This window comes from Alosa sapidissima, chromosome 16, assembly GCF_018492685.1.
Source record: "Alosa sapidissima isolate fAloSap1 chromosome 16, fAloSap1.pri, whole genome shotgun sequence".
NCBI lineage: Eukaryota > Metazoa > Chordata > Actinopteri > Clupeiformes > Clupeidae > Alosa > Alosa sapidissima.
In genome coordinates, this window is record NC_055972.1 from 29,019,115 (window position 1) to 29,036,024 (window position 16,910).

General features: G+C 41.6%; 1 long non-coding RNA gene across 1 annotated transcript; it reads left to right on the forward strand.

The window, feature by feature from the left end:
* Nucleotides 1-4,447: 4,447 nt before the first annotated feature.
* LOC121685302 lies at nt 4,448-15,993 on the forward strand. Its single transcript, XR_006023326.1, has 3 exons — nt 4,448-4,459; nt 9,223-9,228; nt 15,888-15,993. It is a non-coding gene; the product is annotated as an uncharacterized LOC121685302 (long non-coding RNA).
* The last annotated feature ends 917 nt before the right edge of the window (nt 15,994-16,910 follow it).

The window sequence follows — 16,910 nt, forward strand, 5'->3', positions numbered from 1 at the left end:
ACAACACTCAACCGTCTTCCTTCTAGGCCAAATGATTGCAACGCCCTACATGTTTCCCTCGCTGCAGCAGTCATGACTCCTACGGAGGTGATGCCTCTGCCATGGCCCCCTCGTTCTCCTACAGAGGTGATGCCTCTGCCATGGCCCTCTCGTTCTCCTGGAGGTAATGCTTCTGCTATGGCCCCCTTGGTCTGTCGATGTGCGTCAATCAGCCAGCTGCCTAGAGGGGGAGAAACCTGAGAAGGTGGAAGTGTGTGAACGTGCACGCTTCCTCTTTACATTGCGCTGATGTCAACACAGTCACAAATCAATGTTTTTTTTGTAAGGGGAAGGGTTTTAAAATGCCTTGTGGTATCACAACACAATATCCAATCAATGCACTTACAGTAAGAATACAAAAGTATATCCAGTTCTGTCTATGTCCGTGTCAGGCTCAATGCCCCTGTAAAGAAAACCAATAATAAAATTGCCAGTGTTGGGCTGATTTTCTGTCAGGATTGTAGATGTTTCCACATTGTTGGTTGTTAGAGATGCACCTACGCTGCATTGGCCAAAAGGAAGTACTGTAACAGAAACTTAGAATTGAGGAGGTTCATGGTGTCATTTATGATAGCTATTGTCTTTGTACTGCTGTCATGTACCAATTGTTCAGTAACTGCTGTTGACAGCCTAGCATTTCACTGGCTGGATGAAACTATTCTTGTCTGTGAATAGCACTTGGGCTTGTGGCAAAGGTTCCCATACCGTTCAGACACATGACATACAGTATAAACTCTTTAACCCTTCCCTCTCTCTGGTTTACTTTCTTACATATGAAACCACCATGTACATTAATGTTCATTACTACAACTGTTTTCCCTGGCATGTATCAAACATGTTGCTGTTTCTTTGGAGTTAATTAGCAAGAAGCTGGATTTACAGTCTTGTCCATGTTTGTGGACCAGTTTAAAGTAAGTAAGTAAATAGTAAGTACAATTTATTTATAAGGCACATTTAACCCTCCTGTTGTATTCACGGTCAAATTTGACCGATTGACAATTATTTTCTCTCAAAAATATTGTTAATTTATTCTGACTATCATAAGGCTCCATGATTATATTAACACAGGTGAACACACAAAACAAATTTTGATCATTTTCATAACAATGTGGGTATTTTGTTTAACTTTAGAACACCCATTGTATTCCCTGTCAAAAATGACTATTAGAAATGAATGGGTGAGAAAATGGTCAGTGTATAAAATTGAGTCCAGCCACATACTGTACCTGTTGATCAGATGGAGTGTATCTGTGCTTCTGTACATTCATAAAAACACACCCTCACTCCCCCTCTTTGCTTCTATACCAGCCCCCACTGGAACATTTCCCTAACAGAACCCTTTCTGACTTGCATGAGCTCAGGTCAATGAGGTCTGCAGACCATAAATAGCAACATTTTTAATGGACGTTCAAAATTTGGTAATATCCAATAGAACATAAGCTGATACAAAGGTTTATCACATCTTTAGATGATATATGTGTTACTATGGATTTATAACAAGTTATAATGCAGCAGTCATTTTTGACCGGGAGCACAAAACTAGTGAACATAAAACGAACACAACAGGAGGGTTAACATAGTTTACACTGACCAAAGTTCCGTCCATAGTGCAATTAAAAGACAATACATGAATACAGTTATAACAATCATTCATTGCCTGTACAAAACAATCAGCCTGTGGTGCCTGAATATCTTTTTTGCAGGGCTGCATGCTGTTTTCTAGAGGTGATGAGAAAAAAAATAATCCTTGAGAAATCCTTGCCCCAGGCCCTCGTGCCACCAGGGTTCATTAGCAGTTTCAGGAGTGTATCTTTATACTAACTCAACAGGAGCACTAAGGTCATGAATACAATCTATAAATGGATCTGGAAGTGTTCTGGAGATGACGTACATACCCTGTTTATAATGGTTGTTAATGATCAGTGGTTGTAGTGCATGCTGTCTTAACAGGGGCCATGAAGAATGTCTCAATGGGAACTAGAGGAGTTTTACTGCTTCCTTTACTGCTACGGGTTTGGTAGGTCTTGAGAGGGTAAATGGTACTTTATAAGCAACAAATGTCCTACTGGAGTCCACTTCACTTATGGCAGCCTGATCCTAGGTGTGGTTTCTGGGACCTGTAACCAAGTCTGGCCGTGACTACCCACTCTCCATCACACTTAATTCAGACGTCATAGAGTTCCTGAGAAACAGAAACACAGGGTAAGAGCCTGCATATAATGTTGGGATTTGAGTGGGAAGCAGTTCAATCCCATTACCACCAAGAGCTTCAAAAGCCCACAGGGGGCAACACTTGTAGGTGAGACCACCATAGATGGGACTGAATCTGGCAACCGTTTCAGTTGATATTTTTGGGTTTGATTAATTTATTATATTATTATATTATTTGTGATACGTCTGTCAAGGGGCCTCAGCATGCTGTGCTATATTCATTCTCCACTTTCAAAAAATGTTCTTTCTCTGATTATTTTCAACTACCCAAGTTTGTTTTTTTTAAAGCTTTTATATTTGTCAGAATCATACAGCATGTTATGAACTCATTCATCCTAAAAAGGTGCAGAGTAATGAATAAACATTAACCTCCTGACCTTATAGTTTCTGCTTTGATACACACTAAAAAGCATAGATGTTTTGACAACTGCCCACTGAAAACATGTAACAAATCCAAAAGAAATCTTATTAAAGTATAACACCCTCCGAAAGTATAGTTTGTTTTCTGCTTAGCGGTCTAGTTCTCGAAGCTACCAGAGTGTGCAGAAATGCCTCCAATTAGCCCTCAAATCTGAAACTACAGTTGTTTGCTCTTTCTGTGAGGAGAAAACATGGTCCTCAAAGGAGAGACTTGCACAAAGGCTGTATCGAGTCTGATAAGCATCCATGCCATAACATTTGCTCGGGGATTGTGTTCATTTTCCGCCTCCGTCTCGCCCATCTGTTTGGGGAGTCCGCTGTTCCAGGAGGGTTGTGACCTGGAGCTTTGTTTTTGACCTCCTGTTCTGCCAGCACACAGAACTCCGCTGCATCTTTGATTCATCAGGAGGATTTGGTGTGTAATGGCTGCAATAGAGCGAGTGAGGCTGCTCTGGCACTATCCAGACGTAGCATAGTGGGACTTCAGCACCACGGACAGCGCTCGTCTGTGCCTCTTGCCTCTACTGCTGTGAATGGCCTGTGCAAAACTGCCCCCTGTGGTAATGCTCTGTTCTGAACAGCGGCCAGTTATATAATTCCTCCTTGGAAAGGGCACCAGAGCTCTCCTGTAAATTTACATTCACTTCTTCTCTATTTGTAATTAGAAAAATGAACAAACAAATAATACCATATACCGGTACATAATAATATTAATACAGTAATTGCATAACAAATAACAATACATAATTAATAAAATAACATAGTATTATTAAAAATTAATATGTATTATTATTATTATTATTATTATATAAATACTTTGTATGGCAGTATTACAAAATTCCATTGTCTCCAAAAACACAAGAAAAATATGGAATGATCTGAAAAATGGTCTTCCTACCTAAATGTTTTGATGTGCCCTGGTGACCTCCCAACAGTGTATGTCGCCCCACAGTTCTCATGGAAAGGTTCTTCTTTCTGCTGAACATGGATCCCTCAAGCTAGTGAAGAGTGTTTTCAGCTTTTGAAAACACCCTTTTTACCCAGCCGAGCTTGTTGGTGTAGTAAACGACATGCTTTTAAAACAACAGGAGCTTCACCTCTCCTCAATTACTGTGGTATGTGTGTGTGTGTGTGTGTGTGTGTGTGTGGAGTGTGAGTCATATTGAAATGCAGGCAGGCGCTTGGCGATTATCACATGTGCCACTTGGCAACAGAGCACTCACCGCTGAGCAAGGTGGGCAGATGGCACCTCTTAACTTCAAAGTTTCCTATTTACATAGATACAGTCCTCCTTCTCTCTCTTGTTCTCTTGCACTTGCTCTCCCTCTCTCTTTCCCCCTATCTACCTATCTCACTCACTTTTCTCTAACTATCCAAAACACATGTTGTATTGACTTGAGATTTGAGACCAGCCCTAATGCTTTTATAAGCCCCTTTTCCCAACCTCACATGTAGAGCCAAATAGTTGCCTGGCAGATTTACACTCAAAAGTCACCCCTGAAAAATGAATGAATGATTCAGCCAGATCTCTGGCTAATAATAATATTACAAAAAGCACACAACTTGCTGAACCTGTCCAAACCCACTGCAATGAAATGCTTTAGGCTGGTGGAGAGGTGTCCTAAACATACAAACACAAAGAGCACTTTATGAAAGTAGAGAAGGAGGCAAAATGATGGAACCTTACAGACTTCCTTTGTGTATTTCAACCTTCATTTCTTTTTATACAACATTTTTACTTCCCCCCAGTAATATATATATTTAATGACAAGTCTTAGATCTGTTATAGGTGTGTTGGAGTGGTTACCTGGGGGGGGGATCAGCATTTTTCAGCATGTACGTACAGGTAAGTGACTGGTTTATGGAAAGGAGTACCATAAAGCTGTGTTTTACTGATTTACAGGGAATATTCCCAAAATCCAATAAACCAATGGTTTGTCTAGAAAAGAAAAGATGTTTTATAAGCAGGCCCACTTGTGAAAGTCTGAAAGAGTTCATTAAAAACAAGGCCTGTAAATTGAAACAAACAGGCAGTGTTGTGGTCGAGATCAAGGGCACATCTGAAACCAATTTACTGCAAAATCACAAACAACATTCACTTCACAAATAAGAACAAGCTCAGGTCCAAAAAAGAACAAAGTAGAGGAACAATGTTTTATTTTAGATATCCTTTCCTATAATGGCTACATTTGTCAGAAGTTAGCCAGTAATACTAAAAACGGTCTGTGGCAAGAGAAATACACTCACCCAAATATAGTTTAGAGTTAGAATGTCATGTCTAATGTTATAACAAAGCGCACACATCAAACCACACTCAGATCAGTTGCCATAATAACCTCTCTCTATTCTCCATCCTCACCCTCGGGAGAATCTCATTAAACCCCACTCATCCTTCGGCCGGCTGCTTGCCAAATGCCCAGACATGGAATTGAGGCAACTACAGTGTGTGCTCTCATTCTAGCGGCTAACATGTAAAGACCCATTTGCATTTCCAAGGAATTTCCAAACAACCACAAGCAAACAAAAACAGAATAAGTTGAAGCTCAATTCAAAGTAATCACAGACATCCAGTTACTTCAGTAAACATTAAAGAAGGACCCTTTAATTATGGGAACAAACCAGCTCCCCAGGAGGCCTCCAAAATGGTTCCCTGGTGATTCTACTTCCTCCTCCCTCTGCTCTTGTCGCCTCCTCCCAATTTTTCTGTTCAGTGTTTGTTTCTGGACCAAGTCAACACAGATCTCATGATTCAAAATGTTGTTTTATTTGCTTTTGACCTTTGTAACCTTCCTCACAAGGATCCCATAATTCCATTTACCCCATTACCCCCACAGCTTTCACAAACAACATCATTTAGGCGCTAGGCTGCTAGTACCAGGGTAATAGACTGCTACTGGCAGCAGCAACATGGCACAACTGCCCTAACTACTGTAGGCCTACCTGCATTGCATCCAAAGCAGTCATCCAAAACCATCTGATGGTCAGACAGTAGACCTACACCTGCATCTTCATTGTAAAGTTTTGATTACAGTTTAATTTGTACTAAGGCAATGATTGGCCTACTGTGAGATTGTGAGTGATTATGATAGTATGTTAGCCTACTACTGCTGCTTGTGCAAATGCTAACATAAGTGCCTCTGTGTACTGAAAGACAGGGAGTCATTATGCCAGCTATTAATCAAAGCATACATAATTGATGAAAACAAATGGGCTCTACCTAATTTTAAGTATATTTTAATAATAACATGTACTGTGTATGGGTGTGTTGCTTTCCTGATCGCTCCCGCTTCATGTAAATAAATGCTTTAGTGGGTCTGCGGGCTTTGGCACAGCCCATGTCCCAAATAGCATTTGTTTTCCCATCCATCAGTTAACGCATTTAAATGAATGTAAGGAGAGAGAGGGGGAGAGAGCAGGAGAGAGAGAGAGAGAGAGCAGCATTCTCTGGGGACTTCTTTCTCTTTCATGCAGTTCAGCGGTGTGTTGTCGTGGCGTGCGTCTCTCGGCTCTCTCCAATTCATGCCTGGTAACAGATTCTAATCAGGCCCGGGCCTCTGGCCTATTAAATATGAATCATATAAATCAGAGTCCGTGAAGGGAAAATGCACCAACTCTACAGGCCACACTCCACTCAGACAGAAGAATATGCTATCCTCTTGTGTTTTTAGCACACTACAGGACTATTACATTAGTAAGTAATACTGCGCATAGACTCCAGGGATGATGTTTCACTTTTTTTTTTTTTTTTTTGGTTCTCCATGCCTGCAGAGGTATATTGCATTTTTTCCCCTGCTGATGCCCAAGAGTAATGCCTTTTGGAACTGCATGTCAGAGTTAACTTGAAGAGGGCAAAGTACTGTTTTGTCCCTCAAGTGCCAGGGCCAATCCCACATTGTAATTACATGTAACCTAAGGGGCACGACTTTAACCTCTCAGCCTGACTGGTGTTGCTCAAGTCACACAGACCGTATCCGTTGTTCTTAAACAGAAACAGACAAGAAGAGGACAACCATGTAATCATTTTCCCCTTTAAAGATTTGTTGTTGTTGCTGTTGTTGTTCATGTTCGGGTTGTATTTGACGACACTGTCAGACTGGCAGGCAGGCATGTCACGGGGAAAGCCGCAGTGGTGGCAGGCAGGCGGCTCTCACAAAAGTCTGAGGGGGCAGGAGGTTAACTGGTCTAGGGGGCGCCAGTGCCGCAGGCGCGGGTGGCTAGGGGCAGCCATGTGGGGTCCAGGGGCAGGCCGGGTTGTCCACTGGTCCCCCAGTGCAGAAGAGGGGGGCAGTGGGGCGAAGCCGAAAATGAGTGCAAACGAGAGGGCGGTCGGCAGAGGCAGCCACAGTGCAGTGAGGTCAGTAGTGTTGTTAGAGGCCCTGGATGTCTGGCCACTTAAAGCAACAAAATGCAGTTCTTTTACATTAATATAGCAGCTTCAAACGCCTCCTGGTGCTACAATGACTTGCTCACTTAGTAATGAGAAGGAAGTCTCTGACATTGCCCACGCATGCCTGGAGTGCTTGATATTAATGATAAACTTAATATGCAACGTTGTTGATCGGGTAGGATCATTACCCATTTAGTCAGCTTTTGACAAACTGGGTACCAATGTAGTGCTAGATGGCTTTGAATATTGATGCAAATGGCCATGAATGTCAATTATTCCATTGTGTTGATTGAAATACATCACAAACAAAAGCCCACACACAGAGAGAAAGGGAGAGAAAGATATGTTACTCTCCTCCATGCTTCTGAGACACAGTAAAAATGGAAGTCTACTTTTTTTATTTCTTACCTTCAATTGACTGTCTGCACCTTCAAGCCGTCATGGGACCAGGATAACCACACAAGATTTGTGGTAGGAGTTTAATGAATACAGTATGTGGCTAATCTTAAACCATACAGACTTTAGGACTGTTTTATGGATTTATAGGCTTTATGTCAGTCATACAGTGGAACACCCATGCACATTATAATTATGCCTTCAAAAACTACAAAATGTTCATCCAAACCCCATTCATCCCCGATGTGTTTAGCTGTCAGCTTGTGGACTTCCTCTGAAAAGGATGTACTGAATCAGTGCTGAAACTGATCTCTTCCACATTACGTTTCTCTGCCCCTGAGCACCTGACCTGAGACCGGCATTATAGTAACTCTCCAGTTGAGGTCAGCCACAGCGCAGCTCCCTCACACAGAGACCTGATCTCTCTCTACTCAGCGAAGGCTGATTGGGCCCGAGGTCACCAGACTAATGGCTTTATCAAATTGAACGTCCCCTTTTGTGTGACCCTCGCCGACTCTTTTCCATTTGCCCATACCTGTCTGTTATGAGTCGCAGTCCCCACCTCTCCCGCCTCATTCTACTGTGACTAGGACAGTGAGGGGCCATGTGAGGACAAGGCTCACAGGATGGACCGAGGGGGAAGGAGTTCCACATAATCCAACAGTGAAGTTCACAGGGAGAGTTTGCCAGTTGCCATTTGTAAGTTCAACCTCTAGTGACTTCTAACCACGTACACTATTTACTGTTAATTGTTCGTTGTCTCAACCAATTCATAACACTGATGTTCCTCTCTAAGTTATCTCTCTGGCTGTTTTGAGTTGGCTGAATTATTCAGGTCCATCGTTAACAGTATGTAAATCTTATTTCTGGACTTTTAGCCCATTTAAGCCCAAATTTTTCCCAGACATGCAAATATGCAAATCATGTGTTATTAGCAACCCTTTGAAGTAATCAATATTTTTATTTTTTTTTAAACATGTAGAAAAGTAGATGAAAAAGTGAGTTTATATGCGGGATAATATGCGTATACTCAATTAAAGATTGCTCAAATTGTTTTTTTGTTAAAATAAAGGTATTCTGACAGGACTTTTCAAACTGATATGAACACTGAGACCAATGGCAATAATAAATATGAAAAATATGTAAACATTGTTTATTTACCAGGAGCTTCGGCTCGTTAAAATAGAACCCCGAATGTGTCTGCATGTATATATATGTGTATATATATATATATATATATATATATATATATATATATATATATATATATATATGCACACACACACACACACAATATGCATACTAACTTTCACACCCCATGCAGATACACACACACACAGACCATATACACTAACTCTCACAGCTACATGCAGACACATTCGGGGTTCTATTTTATATATTTTATATATATATATATATATATATATATGTATGTATGTATGTATGTGTGTGAATGTGTGTGTATGTATGTGTGTGTATATATGTGTGTGTGTGTGTGTGTGTGTGTATGTGTGTATCTGCAGGTGGGTGTGTGAGAGCAGCAGGCAAAGCGCATGCCGCGTGCAACGTGAAGTCCCCTTGAGTGCGTATGTCTGTTTGTGTCTGTGTGAGTGTGTACAGTATGTCTCTGTGTGTGTGTGTCTGAGTGTGTATATCTGTGTGTGTGTGTGAGTGTGTATGTCTGTGTGTATGCGTGTGTGTGTGAGTGTGTATGTCTGTGTGTGTGTTTGTGTCTGTGTGTGTGTGAGTGTGTATGTCTGAGTGTGTAGATCTGTGTATGTGAGTGTATATCTGTGTGTGTGTGTGTATGTATGTGTGTATTTGTGTGTGTGTATTTGTATCTGTGTGTGAGTGTGTATGTCTGTGTGTGTTAGTGTATATATCTGTATGTGTGAATATGTGTATGTGTGTGTATATCTGTGAGTGTGTGTGTCTGTGTGTATGTTTGTGTGTATGTTTGTAGGTGTAAAAGTATCCCTATGTGTGCATCTAGATACAACATTCTATCCCACCGGTCACTATTGTGACCGTTAACATCTTTACTCATTCTGCAAACACACCAAAGACATTTGAATAATTATATATGTTTATTCCACTGCTTGGTTGAATTTCCCATTGTCGTAATTGCCTACGTAATTTAGAACGACCATTAACCGTATGTTATTTGCACACCTATGAAGTAGATCCATTTTGTTGGCCGTATCACACTTGTATATTAATTCACCGAACTCGTTGTGAAGTTAAAATTAACGGTCACGTTGCATCCGAGCTGTAAAATGCAGACGTTCAGAACATGGCAACATTGTAGCATATGATGGAGGTGGCTTTTAGCTAGATGGATGACAGCAGGCTAAGTAAAATAGCGATGTTTCAAAGCTAAAGTTCATCAGAATCTTGGGATACGCCCGCTTGACAACGGGAGAGATAGAACTAACGACTGGCCTTTGGCCGTAGCAACCGAACTAGTAACCAAAGATTCTAGCGCGTAGCGCTCTAGAATCTTTGCCAGAGTTGCCAACTTTGGGTGTTTGGCTGGAGTGAGATTTTGTGAAGTCATGTGCGTGTGCGTTAAATTTTTCCCTAAACCTAATTTTAAAAATGTCTGTCCCCTGACTTTTTTGCTATGTACAGTATAATCCCTGATTTATGTTTTTTTTTTTTTTTAAAAACTAATAGAATGGAAAAGTTTCTTCAAAATGTACAATTAAATTATTGATTGCACTTGAAAACAAGACCAGTGTTTTAACCCCGTGGCATGGAAGGATTATGAGCCACTGGGCCCCTGGGCACAGACATGAAAAGGGTCCCCTTTTTTTCTAAACCTACCATCAATGTTGGACAGAACTCATAATTGGCCTGCCCTTCATGCCCAGTAGCAACAAATCTAAAGGTCAACAGAACAGCTATAGTTAAGACCCAATCCACTGGTGTGAGTTCTAGAGCCATCCAACTTTATCTAACTCTATTCTATCCTACATCATCTGATTTTAATATTATGTCTAGGCTATATTTACATTTTACATTTATTTTCTATTTGGCCTGTTATGAAATTATGCATTGACCAATATAAGCACACTTTAAGACACTTAAATACATGCATGCTTAGCATTTTGTGAAAACAAATCATTATGGCTAGATCGACAAACTCTTAGCCATGAGCTGTATATATTTTAATATTTACACATATGTAGGTATTTAAGCACAGCTCAGTTTTAAGACACTTAAAGCCCAAAATTGGAGACCATATAGAAATTTGCTATAATTTCAAAACCGGATTACTCTGGAACAGTTTATTGGACAGGGGATTGCATTACACCTGTTCGGTAAGGTCTGCTGTTTATTCTGGTTTACGGTTTGTCATGTGTGGAACGAAAAGTTTGTGAGATATTCCTCCTATATGAATTGAAATGAGCGCAGAGCTATAGTAGCCTAATATGATTATTTCTTGAAAGTTAATTTTCTCGCGAACTCTATCGCAGCAAATAGCGGCTATAGCACCTTATAAAAGATGAGACAAAGTTATTTCATGTGATGTCTGAGGCTACTTCGCGAGTAGTTCCTAGCGAAGAATGGGCGGCCACACTTTATGTCGGTCTGCCTCATGTCTTATAGCAGCAAGTTCCGTGAAGGTGTCGCGGACCGGATTAAAATAGCCTAGTCAGCGATTCAACAATCAGAGAAAACTGCGCTGAGAACGTAGGCGGATATTAGACCTACCTGCTCGTATCCTGTCATTTAGAAACAATGCTGTGGTCTAGTCTAGTCATCAACAAAAAATGAACGGATTGCAAAAAAAAGAATGGATTTGGCGTGACATTTCTTGAGTGTGCGTGAGAGCGTGAGATTGGTGCTGAAAGCGTGAGTGTCACGCCACATGCGAGCAGGGTTGCCAGATTGGGCGGTTTCCCGCCCAATTGGGCGGTTTTGCAATCTATTTTGCGGGCAAAAATGGGTTTGGGCGGGTGTATAAAAATTGGGCTGGTTTCGGATCAGTTCGGCGGGTTTTTGTAGCCGAAACAAAGGCACTTCAGACCCTTCTTCCAGCGACCGTCTCTGGTCAGCAGGCAGCAGTCTCTCACTCACTCACTCACACACCCTCTGGCTGACGTGCCCCCCTAAACTCACAACAGACACTCTCAGCTCACGTCACCTTATGTATCGAAACATGCATTCTAGCCATATAAATGGCATAGTGCATGCATTTCCATAACCGCGAGATATGCGCTTCACAATGACCGCAATTAGTTGTTAGATATTCACAGCAGACAGTAAAGCCCAGCAGTAATTTATCCAAATTAACACATATTTCAAGTACCATTCATGATGTTGTCAAATATTGAAGTTGTGGGAAGTTTAAGCTGTATGTTTCTTTCGTCCCCCATGTCGTTTCACTTATCCCGGTCTGGAGGGACGAATGAAACAAAACGCATGTTCGATTTCTCCTTAAATAAATCCTGAATGGTTTTGTTCAGAGCTGAAAATGCAACTGTATTTGACAGAGGACCGATGTAGTTTGCTTGTGACAAAATATTAGCTTTCAGTGTTTTACGATGTCTTTGTAAATTACGTTTAATTAAAAAGTGTTTCAGTCCGGTTCTCCCCTACTCTGGCGCAGACCGCCATTCAAACACACAGCTCGCGGGGTTTTCAAACTTAGCTAGCTGACTGACAATGTCAATATGCCAAAGTGGGCAAAGAGCATTTTGTCATTACAGTCAATCTCTTCATGAATGTGCACACTGCTGAAAGATTACCTACGAGACAGGATGGACTTACCCCTTCTTTCAGGGTTGATGGATGTGCGCAGGTCTTGCGCGAATGGCTTGATAGGACTACGGCCCACGTTCCGTCCAGCCCGACAGTTGTTGAGGAAGTTTGACAAAGCCTAGGCCTACTAGAACTTTTTAATTATTTTTAGGCCTAATAACAATTGCTCAAAGCGATTTTCACGAAGGGCCTAGGGCCATAGGCCTATGTTTTTTGTGTAGAGATGGCCCATGCATGAACGTTCTGCTTCTGCAAAGAGCGCACTGACACCCCTGTTCGTTCAACGCGACTTTCATGAAAACTAGGATTAACTGCCTGTCAGGTAGGCCTACTAATTGTTCTAAATTACAGGTGTCAAACTCAAGTTTGCCTTTAGCCTATATCTGGCGTATGAAAATATTTTTTGCGTGTAGTTGCCATGCATGGACGCACTGCTTCTGCAAAGAGCGCACTGACACTGTCCTAAATATTTGCATGAAAACTCTAGGCCTAACTGCCTGTCTCAGGGAATATATAGCGCCTAGGTAGGCTATTAATTAATTGTTCTAAATCACAGGTGTCAGACTCAAGTTTAACTCAAGCCTTTAGCCTACATTTGGGGTAGGCCTATGAAAATATTTTTTGTGTAGCCTACAGTTGGCCCACCAGTTATGAACGCACTGCATCTGCAAAGAGTCGACACTCTTCATATATCCACTCAATGTTTTTATGTTAGGCTAGCCTACTGAATGCTTTTGTTCCAAGCGTCTATTGACACTAAACAGACAGATTAATAGTCTATGTTTAGCCTATTGCATTATTTTCCGTAACATAAGCTTATAGAATAATAGTCTGACGTCCGTGTAGCCTACTTTTGCGTTCATTTGATTGAATATTGTTTCTGAAATTGGATAGGCTAAGTCGAAAAATGGGTCATTTTAAAGCTTGTTAATGATTTTAATGTGTTTAAATGAGAAACAAGCAAAAGCAAATTTGGGCGGTTTTTTGTGCATTCTCGCGGTTTTTGACGAGGTTTTGGGCTGGAAAACCTTGCTGGCATCTGGCAACACTGCATGCGAGTTGGCAACCCTGTCTTTGCTAGTAACGGCGGTTTGTCCTGCAAGTTGAGAAATTAGTTAATATTGTGTCGGAAGAAATTAGTTCTACAAACAAGACAGTTTTAGCGATTAAAACGTTTAAATTGTAACAGGAAATGAACACAACGCAAGTGGCAACAGTGGAATAAGCGGGATAATGGACTCCACGGTGGTCTTCCGTTCACAGAAATGTGAGGAGGTTCACTTCGCGTCGGGGCCGTTTTACAACCTCGACCGTGCATTCCTTTCTGTGAACAGACCACCGTGTCATCCATTATCCCTTACATAGGCTATATCATAACTAGACACCTTAAAGACCATGTGTACAAAAAATATTTTTCCTATGTTTATTTTAACATACTTTAAAAAACTTTTATTTGGGAGCCTGTGAGGCAGTCATCCTCTTCTCAAGGTGCAACCAGGAAGTAAACAGCTCATGGTCATGTGACAATTTGCTCAACACATTTGACACTGCACACAATTTATTGAAACACTATTGTTTCAATATTTACTGAAAGAGTATTGGGATATTCCCCAGTTACAGTTTTAGAGGCTTATAAGTAGGCCTACAATTTTTTTGGGGGGTTGAAATGGCCCCTCATCAAAGTTTAGAACTTTCTGTTGTACGTTTCCGTTTACAAGGCTGCTGAGGTTAAAGGAGGTCCCTTGCATAGGTTTAGCATTATTAGTATGTATATTTATAGTTTGCCTATCTGCATTATTTCAACTGTCCTGACACAATTTTCCTTCACTTCGCACCAGCCAACAGATCAATCAAAACAGGGAAATGCATGTGCCTCCGGTGGGAAACTAAAAAAATTAAAGCTTGTGCAAAATCAATGCCATAAAGGGCCCTCGTTGCTCAGACACATTAGTTATTAGTGATTAGCACTGGATGGAGCACCATAATGGACTTTAATGGATCAATAGAGCAGCCACTATCAGAGTGGATCAGAGTGGGTTTGTGTACAGGGTCATGTACAGTACAGTATGTGGGACAGCTAAAAAGGCCAGCCATTTCCTGACCACAACTGACCGGTGAGGTAGATCAAACATAAACACGAGTCCCTCCCTCAGACAGCTTTCTCTCTGTAAATAATACAAGTCAGTGGAGTCAGTGGGGACGGCTGAGAGCAACCCAGTAGGAGAGCAGCCTTTCAGGCCATCGTTAGCCAATTTGCTTTGACCTGGAAAAAACAGTAAAACCAGTACAGTCTGATAACTACACCTTTCCATGTTGCATTTAAAGACTAAAGACACATCACAGGGTACGGTGGCCTCCAGAATTATTGACGTGTTTTTGTTAAAAATATTTATTTATTTACGATATATTCCTTTTTCTCTGAATAAATTTGCTTCATGCTTGGATTTTTCCTCATTGTTTTCATTGTGAAATAATGATAAATCACCAACTCTCACCCAATTCATTCTTTAACAACTTAACTCTTTTTTAGTCTTTACTGTGAGGTGGTAGAAAATGCATAACTTTTGTGCCATTCAATAAATGTCTGCTAGCAGTGCCAGCAGAGAGGGCAAACCTATTGCCCGTACAGGAAGTAGAACTGACCAGACGAATATTTTCTGTTTTATAACTCTTCACCCCTTTGACCTGTCCAGATTGATAAGTCATAACAGCTACTGTAGCTGCTTCACATCTCTCAAAAAACCCTCCACTAGGTAATGGTGAGAAGAGGGGAAGGTTAGAAGCTGTAACCTCTTCATTCCTTGAGATGGGGGAGGCAGGGAGGTGTGTCACTGGCTAAGTTGTGTGGAAGGCTCCTCGTTTATTTCGTGAGGACCAGGCCATCTGTTGGGAGAGTCTGTGTGGGCACAGTACTGGCTCGCATGAAATCACATGAACATCTGGCCGCGGTGAAAACGTACGTGTGTGTGTGTGTGTGTGTGTGTGTGTGTTCAGATGTGTGCCACCTACACCAGCAACACAAATTATGCTAAGAAAATTGGGGTCACTAGTCTGCAAACAATGGCGGGTGCATCCACTGTGAGGGGGCAATTCAATGGAGTAGCCTTACACAGCTGCAGACAGGCTCACTGCTCTGCTGCTGCTTGATTGAATGGAACTCCTGAACTCAAGTGCCCATAGCAACGGGCACTCAGGGGCAGTGTGGATGGAGCCAATCACGGCCCTGAGGCCACACGGCAGGGTGGGGAGGCGGGGGAGGAAGTGACCTCAGCGGGGGGATGTTTGATAGAGCCATGGAGGTATTATATATAACTGGAGAGAGTGACTAAGTCCCGACCTCCATACAAATGAATGGTGGAGGCTAGGCTAGTAAATCCTGCCAATTCATAGTCAACGCCATCTTGAACACTGGGGTTCAGATCCAGCGCCAGTCGGCTCTGACCATGCGCCAAGTTACAAAGCTGGAAATGACGCATGGACCAACGTCGATTTTTATTGGATATTCTGTAAAAAGAGAGTCGTCCTCCAGTAAGAGGGTGGCGATAATGCACATAAAGTCCTTGCCTCATAACAAGAAGAAGAAAAAGTTGCTCGGGAACGCGCATGGAGTGAAGTTGCCCTGAAGCGCAACTTAATTTCTTTGGATAACAGCGGCTCTAACTAAGAGCGGTCTGCCTGCTGTCCTGCTGCAAATATGCATTCGAACATGACGTGAAATATCCGTAGTCGAACTATAAATAAACTATTCGGTTTTTAGTGCCAAGTGTAGCGCATTTTTACAGTCTATGATTGGTTTGTTTTTTATTTTATTGTTTGCCATCTCAGCGGGTGCTCTAAACGTATTCTAGCGTTGGCCCATGACCAAATCAAGCCAATAATAGCCAGTAGCCACAATAATGACTGGAGCCAGAGCCCTCAATAGCCACCCTGTTTTGAAAATAATATTGAAGATATTCAATATTATTGAAGATAGTATTGAAGATAACGCACAGAACGGTCAGCCTGAGCGGACAATTACGTCCCCAACTCATCTAAAATGTGGTGTCTTTACTTAGAGTTGTACACCGCAGATGGTGAAGTAACCGTTAAAGAGAATGTTGTCTGCGGACTCAGCAAAAAAACAGCTTACTTGCGCATCCACGACATCCAATCTTCGCGCTCACCTGTGGAGTTACCATCCAAATGAGGCAGCCGTGTCAGAGGCACAGTAGACGACCAGAGCATCGCCAGGCGTCCAACATCGTATGATGGCATACTTTCCGTAAATCCTAAATTATGTCCGGCGTCTGCTATTTACTTAGGCTGCGCAAAGCACAGGTATTTATTTGAGGTAGGCTTATTCGAGGCAGACCTTTTCTACGTTATTGTGAGACATGCGTTTTGTTTGGAGCGGCATACCAGGCTATCAAACACAGACGATTTTCGGTTTTGGTATGAGATTTAATTTACTTTTTGACTTTTATTATATAGTTAAATGTTGAGACTGATGGGCATTTAGATCTAGAGGGTATTTGATGATCACTGTAAAGTTTCGTGTAGTTGAAAAAGTGTTGGAATTTCCAGCTGTTTATTCAAGGCCTTTCCTTCATTCATTGAACGTGCGCTGTGCTCTAATGGAAACCTTATTGCATAGCGAAGTAGCCTAAATTGAGTTTTTTTTTAATTATGCATGGTTCACTTTTTATTAAAT